The sequence below is a fragment of the Pundamilia nyererei genome, unplaced genomic scaffold (assembly GCF_000239375.1).
Source record: "Pundamilia nyererei isolate P.nyererei 1_Seehausen unplaced genomic scaffold, PunNye1.0 scaffold00102, whole genome shotgun sequence".
Classification (NCBI taxonomy): Eukaryota; Metazoa; Chordata; class Actinopteri; order Cichliformes; family Cichlidae; genus Pundamilia; species Pundamilia nyererei.
Window position 1 is genome coordinate 282690 of NW_005187503.1, and position 9619 is coordinate 292308.

A 9619-nucleotide genomic window follows, 5' to 3' on the forward strand; every position below is an offset into this window, starting at 1 on the left:
TCCAGGAAACAGAAACTGGCAAGTGTGGGAGGATTTCCAGTTGACTTCAAGTGCAAAAGTAGAAAGCCAATAAAAACCTAAATAAATAGCAAACAAATCCAAAGCCAAAAGTGCCTTACACAAAGTTCCCAAATGGTGCACAAGCCTGAACAACAACTACAACCATCTCCACCACTCCTGCTTCCTAATTTGGATTGGCTGTTTCTCTAATGACAACTTATCCAGCAAGCTAATTAATTACCTGAAGAAGATGTCGATGCAGCTGTCGATATCTCACTAAAAGTTTAATCATTCACAGGTTTAACTTCTTATACCCTGGCAGCATACATGTTAAAGTTAGCTGCAGGTCCTTTAGTGAATTCTGCTTTCAGGTGATAAAATACAGCACACTCTTTAGCTTGTAGATCTATTTCATGTTTGAGCAGGTGTTTCCTCAGATTAGATGTGTTGCCATGGGCAGCTTTGCATTTTGCATGAGAAAGGTTGAAGAGAGCGTTGTCTGTGTTAAGTTTTTAAAAGTGTACCTACCTTAAAAAGTACATAGTTCGGTACCTAACCCTATTTATCGGTAGTTTCGCAAGCTATCAAAGCAAACCCCTGAGTTGTTTAAATCAAGGCTGTCTTCATTGTCTACAGCTGCAAGCTCCAGTATTGTATTAAGAGAAGATATAGAAATGGAATAAGCTATTCTACAAATATGTCAAACTATTTTTTTAATTAGTTCTCAAAGCCCAACAGTGAATGTGGTTATGTAGTACAGTATGCATACTAATGCAGGGGAAATAAAAGGATAACAACAAAATATGTTGAAGCTGTTTTATGTTCCTTGTAAATAATAACTAAAATAAAATAAATCAAACTATAAATGAGATGAGTCATGAAATATTAGAAAAAACAAATGCACAAAATGTTTTTGACAACAAATACATTATAGTTTTTAGAGTAAGCGCTGCCATATAAATCAAATTTAATTGGGAGAAACCTCGTTTCTTTTTTTTTCTCAAGCCAATGCACATCGCAACAAAGCGTTAAAATTTTTTCATGATACACAAAATTTGCAATCACTGGTATTAAGAAAAAAAAAGCTTTAAGTCTACATGACTTTGTTGCAGTTCACTAAGGCAGGGGTTTGGAGGGAAACACAAAACTCCATCACCAGGGGATACTAGTGTTAAACTCTAATTATTGACTGAGGCATCCTGTTGTTACAACACCTAAGAACATCTGCTGTTAATTAAAAACAGGCTTCTACGTTTTAAAAAGCAGCTGATATTCTGTCTGATTACGGTTGCTGTTTATAGATCGCAGGTAAAATCCTGACGCACGATGCTTCAGGCCTCAAAACCAGCTTTGTATAGGCATTTCAGTGGTTGAACAAAGGCTTTTAGCGTGTCAGCTGTTGTTTTTTCCTTTGGTGTCACAACATGGGTTTGTCTGTGAAATGCGCTCGACTCTGAGGCAGCAAGCTTTTCTCCCTGTCAGTCTTAAAAGATGATCAGACCTACTGAGACATCAGTTTCCTCTGCTTTCCGTTTTCCTTTGTTGTTTCTGAAATCTATTCATTAATCTTTACAGAGGATTTGAACACAGCTGTTGTACCTGGAGAAAGAAGATAAAACGTTTTACCTCCAAAACAACAAGAAACTTCAAGCTATTGTTTTTGAAACATGACTGATTTTATCACTCATTAACTGATTGAGAACTAGAAAGTCTGTGTGGATTTTTGACCTCCAGAAACGGTGTGGTCAGGGCTTTTATGAGTGGTTCCCCATTTTATTTACAATCATGAAGAATGAAGATGCATATCCTTTTAATTCAATATGAATAAGCGCTGGGTGGCTGCAAGTGCGCGTGAACAGTATGGGCAACCTCAGGTAAGTCCTGCTTTCTTTTTTAGCTCTTCAATCCTTTCCACAGGCTCCACCTCCAGTTTCTCAGTTTCCAGAGAGCGCATTGGAAGTGGGTTAGCCACAGCAAACAAAATTCCCTACAAAGCAGGAGGAGACAAGCTGGAAAGTACAGGTACAGAATTGCAGGGCAAGCAGATTATTAATAAAAACTGCAACGCTGCCTGAGATACACTACCACGCTGAGGAGGATAACAGCTTGGCAATGAGAGCCTGGTTGAAGTACTACCAGTGATTGAGACGGACTGGATGACACCCTCTCCTGGTGGTTAGTTCCACCCACATGCTGATCCACTGACAAAGGAGGAAAAGAGAGAGCGAAAGAAAGAAGGCAAGTCCATACCTGGAGGACATGGGGGACTCCTATAGCAACACCGTGATGAGTGACAATTTCTTGCTTACTGTATTTACTGCATGTGGGTCATGTTCACTAAATGACTCGTGAAGCTGCACCCAGAGACTGACAGCAGATTTAAAAGACCTCAAGATAACTTGAGGATAAACACTATCAATGAAAACAGGTAACTGGGCAGAAGCTAGTTCTAAGCATGAAGAAGACAATTACCACCGTGGAGGCAACACCAACCTGACAGAGAGAGGAAGATAAAGTCGGTCTTTAAATATTGATCACTAATGAGGAGATAAGTAAAAAGGTGTCGCAGCTGAGGCTCGGGAAAATCAGAAGCTTTAGTTTTAGTTTAGAGCTGATCTTACATGTTTCTATAATATCATAAAGAACAATTGAAGGCATTTCATGGGATTTAAAGACTTTAATTGGCAAAGAGTCAGCATTTATACTGCCCACCCTTATTCTTCATAACTTTGGCAGGTCTGTATAATAACCTGGATATCAGGTTGAGGGCCTAATCCTGTTTGCAGTTGATTTCTGCATGATCAGGTCATAGTGGCTTCTGCTTGTCTGATACGTTTTTCAGGACTGCACATAGATTTTCCTGGCCATGGCTGTAGAATGCTAATTTAATGCTCTACGAGACATAGCTATCACTTTTTGCCTCGTAACACGGTGTCCTGCCATGCTGGAAAATTCTGACCAAATTCCCCTGGATTTTCCAGATTCCCCAGGATCACTGGAGGAAGTTAGTCCTTTGGGACATTTTTAGTGTGGTTAGTCCTTAAAAAAGGGAGTGGGCAAGCCGAAGCCAATCAGCTGCATCAACTTGGTGCACTGATAAGGGGGAATGGATCGCCATTGATCAGGATTTGGTCCAAAAGCAAGGGTCAACTCTGTAAATATTAACTCTTTCCTTGAATTTGATTTATTTGCCCTTAAAGACTTTGAAACTTGTGAAATAGAAACACTTGTGCCTCTGCAAAAACGTCTGGTCATGACTCTAGTTGTTTCTTAGTTTATTAGTCTTTGTTATCCTCTGATTACATAACAAAATAATTTAATCAACACAGACACACACACTCTTTCACACACGTGCACAGACACCTGGTCGTTTCCTCTCTTGATCAGCCAGATGTTAGCGTTGAGGCTGCGATGTAAAATCAAGTGTGAGAAATGTTTTTAATTATCTGGCCACCTGGACGGGGTTGTACAATGCTCACGCACTCACATGCACGCAAACACGCGCACGCATATTTGCACACAATGCCACCATGCCTTGTTGTGCATGGATGTGTATCATATAACCTTTCACTTTCCACGTGAAAAGATGTGGATTTTACTCACAGAATATAACCTGTCAATCTTGTCTTGTGATGTGTGAAGACCTCTTGAGGATAGAGCGTTAGGCAAACACACACGGGCGCACACACTCACGGTTCCAGGTAACAGATGTTGTCCGTCTTTTAATTAAAGTCAACAAATTAAGACACTGTACTCGCTCACTGCTGCAGAAACAGGCCCCAGACAGTCACGCACATACATTTCTGTCTTCTTCACATTATTCTGTAATTGGCTGGAGGCAAATATTGCAGTTTGCTTAGAAACTCTGTTCGCTTTTAATTATTATTCAAGGGCTGCAGCAGACACTCTGGCAGTCTAACAGGCTGATTTCTGACTGTAGACTGATTCAAAACTTGTACAGAGTGCTTTTGCAAACGCGGATGGAGTAAAACCTTCAATCATGATATTACATCATTAATGAATCTGTGTACTTGTTGTGGTTTAATCAATATGGCTGTTTGATCATGGCCAAATAATTCATCAGTCCAGTGTAGTTGTATTAAAATTACATACATACTTGGGTTAGGGTGCCTTCTATCTCCCTCTTCTATGAGAATTTTGGGGCATCCGTTTGACAAGAGTCATCTGCCCTGGGACAAACTTGGGATTTCCTGAAGGTTTGGGAAGGGAATGTCTGGAATACTCTTTTTAGCCTTCTGCCACTGAGACCCGACCAAAAAATAGAAATGGATGGATGGATGCCGCAACTTGATGTGAAGTGTCACAGCAAACAGTGTTTATTGTGTAGGCAATAGTCAAAATAATATCAAGGATTTATGAAAGTGTTCGAGGTCATTTTAGGAAAATATATAATATTAAATTATTCATGCTCCAAATTTATTAATTACAATAATACCGAAAGAAAGGAAAATCTTAGAACGAAATCATCAAGTCAAAAGAAAATGACCTTAGTTAGGTATATCTGTTATGCAGCTAATTAAAGCAAATATCAAATCGGCCAGTGGCATGTCAGCAATTCAGTGCATTTATGTAGGCATGGTCAAAGTGAGCATCAGAAGGAGAAGAAAGGTGATTTAAGTGACTTTGAAGTTTACTACACAATCATCTATGGGGAGAAAATATCAAGTGAGGTGCAGTTCTCAAGGAGAGAATACCTAATTGATGCCAGAGGTCAAAGAAAAATGGTTAAACTGCTGATAAGAAGGCAACAATAACTCAAATAATCACTCATTACAACCAAAGGATGCAGAAGAGCATTTATGAACACAGTGGAATGTTTCCAGCACCTTGTTGAATGTGTGCCATGAACAATTAAGATGGTTCTGAGGGTCAAATGTGGTTCCACCTGACAAAGAGCAAGGTGGGAAAGGTCACCAGTCCAGTAATAAAGTGAGAAAACACTTAAATCCTTACCTGAATCTAATGTAAAATCACCCAGCTGATCTAACTTACATTACGTGGGACTATAGAAGGAAGAAAGCCCACACAAGCACAGAGAGAAGACACCAAGGCATCAAAGAAATTCCCCCAGCTGACCAAAAGGTTTCAACTACCAAAAAAAAAAAAAAACCCAACAGTGACAAAAGAAAAGATAACTTCAAGGACAATTTTTTTCTTGCTTAAATGCAGCTTAATATTCTTTTGGGTGCATCCTAGTCTCCTTTGTTTTTCTTTGTATCAGACAGATATTAGTTCATGTGCAGAGTATGCGGTGTGGATGAATGTAGAAAGGCATATGGTCTGCGGCACACCACACCAGCAGGAATGCACCAGCGAACCTTCCAGTTTCCTCCCATGTTTGTCCCTGACATCAGATCAGTCAAATGTTAAGATGTTTCATCGCTGCTTTGTTCACCCCAGTGTCTGATCTTAAAAGCGCACTTCCTACAGAAAGGCAGTGACTGTTTGCAACTCGTCCAAAAAGTCCACGTCAAAGTCAGCACACAATTTAAGACTTTATTGTTCAGCCTATAACAATTAGTAAATGCAGCAAAAGAATTAAGTGTTACATAAGAATCAACCTTTTTACTTGATTTCTTTCTTTCTTTTTAATCATTTAACCAAACAAATCTTTCAATTTCTCAAGCAAAGTCTTTTCTTCACCGTTGCAGAGTGTTTTCTGACAACAGGAGAAGGTGAAGTCAGGGAGGGAGTATCTGACAGCCAGAGTCATGAAGTCACAGTCTGCATACCGCAAACATTCAGTGTAGGTCTTGCCTGAGGTGAGGCAGTGCGACGTCAGTATTGTCAGATTAACAAATACATACAATTGTGAATTTTGATTTGAAATAACTTGCACAATAGCCAATTTTAACAAAAAACTAATAAAACTTTGAAAAGAAGCATTTTCCAAATAGAATCTGTGCAGGAAATATGTTTTCTTACTTTCTAATAAATTGAATTTGTTTATAATTCAAATGAAGTTTTTCAATATTGCTGAAATTTAGTAAAACGCAAACAAAAGAATGCAAAATCCAGAATTGCTTTTGTGTTTGTCAGTGGATCACTGTTATTATTATCATTACTGTTAAGAGCAATGTGTCACAGTTTAATGAAAAATGCATTCTTCACCTTATTAGGTAATCCCTTCATTCCATAATAAGTTGTTTAACACACTCGTGCTATAGACAGATTTATGTTTGTCTTTTGTCCTGAACAATGCTTACCACCACTGGTGAGTTTGAGGCAGGAGTCCTTCCCCTGGCTACACTCCTGCTTGACTGCACAGTTCTGGGAAGACCCGCCCGGGCAAGAGTAACACTGCAGCGAGAGGCCTGGAGAGGAGTTGCAGAGTTCACATTGTTTAGCTTTAGATTAGATTTAGATTTAGTCAGTGGTTGGGAATTTTATTTATTTATGATGTATTTAAGGATGCTCATGCCTGAGAACAAGCTTTAAGAAAAGAGCTCTAAAACAGCTCAAATAGTCACTCAGTTTTCATAATGATTAAAGGACTATGGAGGGCCATGAGTGCCAAAATGAGTTAAATAAATACATCGTTAAATAATGAATAAAATGTGTCAGTATGAAAACTGGAAATAATTAATTAACTAATTATATTATTAATTAAATCTGGCATTAATTGATTAAAAATGGAAATAAAAAATGTCTTAAATGTTTTCAATAAATGAACTGATTTTATTTAATTAATAAATTAATTACTCATTAAATTGTTGGATGATGTATTTATTTAAATTCATTTTGACATACTTTGGCCCTCCATAATTGGCAACCCCCAGGTCTCATATATAAAACCACCGCTGATTGCCAAAAACTGCAGTTCCTCTAAAGTTCCTCTAATGACCACTAGGCTGTCTCAAAAAGTGAGTGAATCCCAGGGTCTCTCATGTTAATATTATAGTTTTTTTTTTTTAATAAATAAACATGCCTGCAGACTCAAAGTTCAGAGTGTGGGTCCTTTGACTGACAGGTGTCTCGGCACAAGCACCTGCACCTCATTCATCCGTTTACACACGCATTCATACAAGTGCTTTTTTCTACATCTAAGCCTTTTGTCTAACATACTCACATACTCACACACAAGGTTCAGTAACTTGTTCAAGGATACCTCAATGATACCTCAACATGCATTTGGAGTAGCTGGGGATCAAACCACCAACCTTCCAACGGGTAGATGACCTGCAGTACCTTTTTTGTGTTGCATTCATAGAGTCTATGGATGTGGCTTTCTAACTAAGTTTAGCTGGATTTAGCTTTTGTCTAAATATGGCCACTTTGGGCTCCTGAAAATCAACATGAAGAAAGCCCTGAAGGAAAGTGAAGGCATTTAAAAAGGGGACATGAAGGTTGGCACCCCAAATTGCCCCAAAATGCATTAATTGGTTTACGAGGGTGTCTTTGATAGTAAGGAAGTGCTTCAAGGCAGACAATAAAATGTTAAACCTTCTCTGGAAATTAAGTGACACTAAACTGATAATTCTGGTGTGTTCACACTGATTACATGACTTTGGATGGAGCACTGTTTTCTGTTTTTGCAGGAAAGAAAATGAGTATATTTCACAACTTTTTCTTTAAGGCAAAGGCAAAATAAAAGTCTCATGGACTGTAAAAATCTGAAAAACATGTGCAGTAGCCTCATGTTTGCTATATTTCATTAATATTTTAGGAACTTGTCAATAAAAGAAACCCCCCAAAAATATAGAAAAAAAAAACAGCAATCCAACTTTGCACAAAGCAAACGGCATGTCCAGAGACGTGAATTAATATTTGTAGTGTGAAGTGGAGGCACATGACATGACAGCAGAACATGCAAACAGCACAGTGATCTGCTAAAATGTTCCCTCAGGCTGATAATCTCTGTGACTTAGCCCCACTTGGCTGCACTTTTTAGGAAAAAAAAAATAAAAGAGTTCCTTTTTTCCCCTTACCAAATCCAAACATGGCAAAGCTGACAGCTAGGCAAAACACCACAGAGCTCCTCATCGTGATTGAAAGGACTGTCACGTCTGAAAACCAAAACAAAAAGCAGAGTTTCCAGCATTGTCACGCCGAGATAAGAGGCAGGGATTTGACTTTGTGCAAATAAAAAAAATGGATAACACATTCAGGGACTCGAAACACACACACACACTCATGCTGCCGTTTACAGTTCGGACAAGATTTGGGGTATTTTTAATGAAACAAGTCTCCCTGATTTCGGTTCACGCTCACTGACTTTAAATGTTTTTTGTTATTTTATCAAACAAAATTAAAAAATAGGTAACAAAATTTTCAAGTAATACCAGAAGAAACTAAAGAGGACAAAACAACAGGCAGAAATCAGGGAAAGAAAAAAAAATCAACTGTGAGTACATTAGACATTTTAAAATTATTTCTACCTCGTTATTTTTATCACAAATCCCTGCAGCCACTCACCTGTGAATGTGAAGGAAATGATTCAGCCTGTGAGGAGCGAGGAGCTTTTTGCAACAGCAACAACAGAAAAAAGCAAACAACCCATTTGTTTGGTTTCAGAGTCCAGACGTCTGAAATGTTGACCAACATACCGAAGAGTTTATGTAACAGAGATCAATTATTAATAGATTTTAAGTTGAAGCTATTATATTTTTCTTGTTGCTCTAGGTGATTTCTGTTTGATTTGTCATCTGCATGTACGATTTAAAGAATAAAGGTAGGTCAATAACGTTTATTTCACTGATTACTGATGGCATGCTTAGTGAAAGTAGTACTATTCACATTCAGGTCAACCTTCCTGTTCCTAAGGTCATGTGGATATCTCAGTACACTCTTACTGCTTCCATAGGAATAGATAATCAAATGCACTTGATTAATTAATCATCAGTGTATAATAGCAGAAGACTTGGCAGTTTACTGGTATGGAACATTCAGGTGAGTGTTCAAACAATACATTTCCTAAGGTAGATGTTTAAGCAAATTCACCCCTAGGTCACACTCCAGAGGCCTTGTTTAACATCTCAAATGTAAAGTATGCTACCAGGATCCCTCTCTCTAAGAAAGAACATAGCAGCACGACTTGGGTTTGCAAAGATACGTATGAGCAAACTACAATACTTCTGCATGTTTAATGCACAGAATCCAAATCAAGAAAACCAAAAACACCACATCAACTGTTAAGCACGATGGTGCAGGCATGATGATTAGGGCTTGTTGCGGTCATTGAACCAACCATTTGACTTTGTAAACCAAAGTATTCTAAAGTCAAATATGAGGCCATCTGTCTGACACCTAAAGCTCTGCCGAAACTGGATCATGCAAGAGCACAGCAGCAAATCTATAACAGAATGGCTGAGTGAGAAAACAATCAAGGTGTCACAATGTTCCAGTTGAAGTCCAGACGTGGCTTCCACTCCAGATATGTTTTTTGCAGTTTCTTGAAAAAGTTATATTTTGATTTAACCTCTAGAGACCAGAGCACTTGTTTGGGATGGATGGCATGCAAAAGGTCTATACTGAACAGAAGGAAGAAAAGCCAAACATATGTCCCTGAAGAATTAAAAAACAAACAACAGAAAATTTAAATTTAAATTGGACTTTATCAGTGATATGTGAGACTTTTTCAACTCACACTCAGTGCAAA

The 9619-nt window shown here is 38.3% G+C and overlaps 1 long non-coding RNA gene across 1 annotated transcript; it reads right to left on the reverse strand.

Moving 5' to 3' along the window:
- Window positions 1-6279: 6279 nt before the first annotated feature.
- On the reverse strand, window positions 6280-8488 carry LOC102194762 (uncharacterized). Its single transcript, XR_311931.1, has 3 exons — window positions 8437-8488; window positions 7950-8027; window positions 6280-6335 (listed from the first exon to the last, which is right to left on the reverse strand). It is a non-coding gene; the product is annotated as an uncharacterized LOC102194762 (long non-coding RNA).
- Between the last annotated feature and the right edge of the window lie 1131 nt (window positions 8489-9619).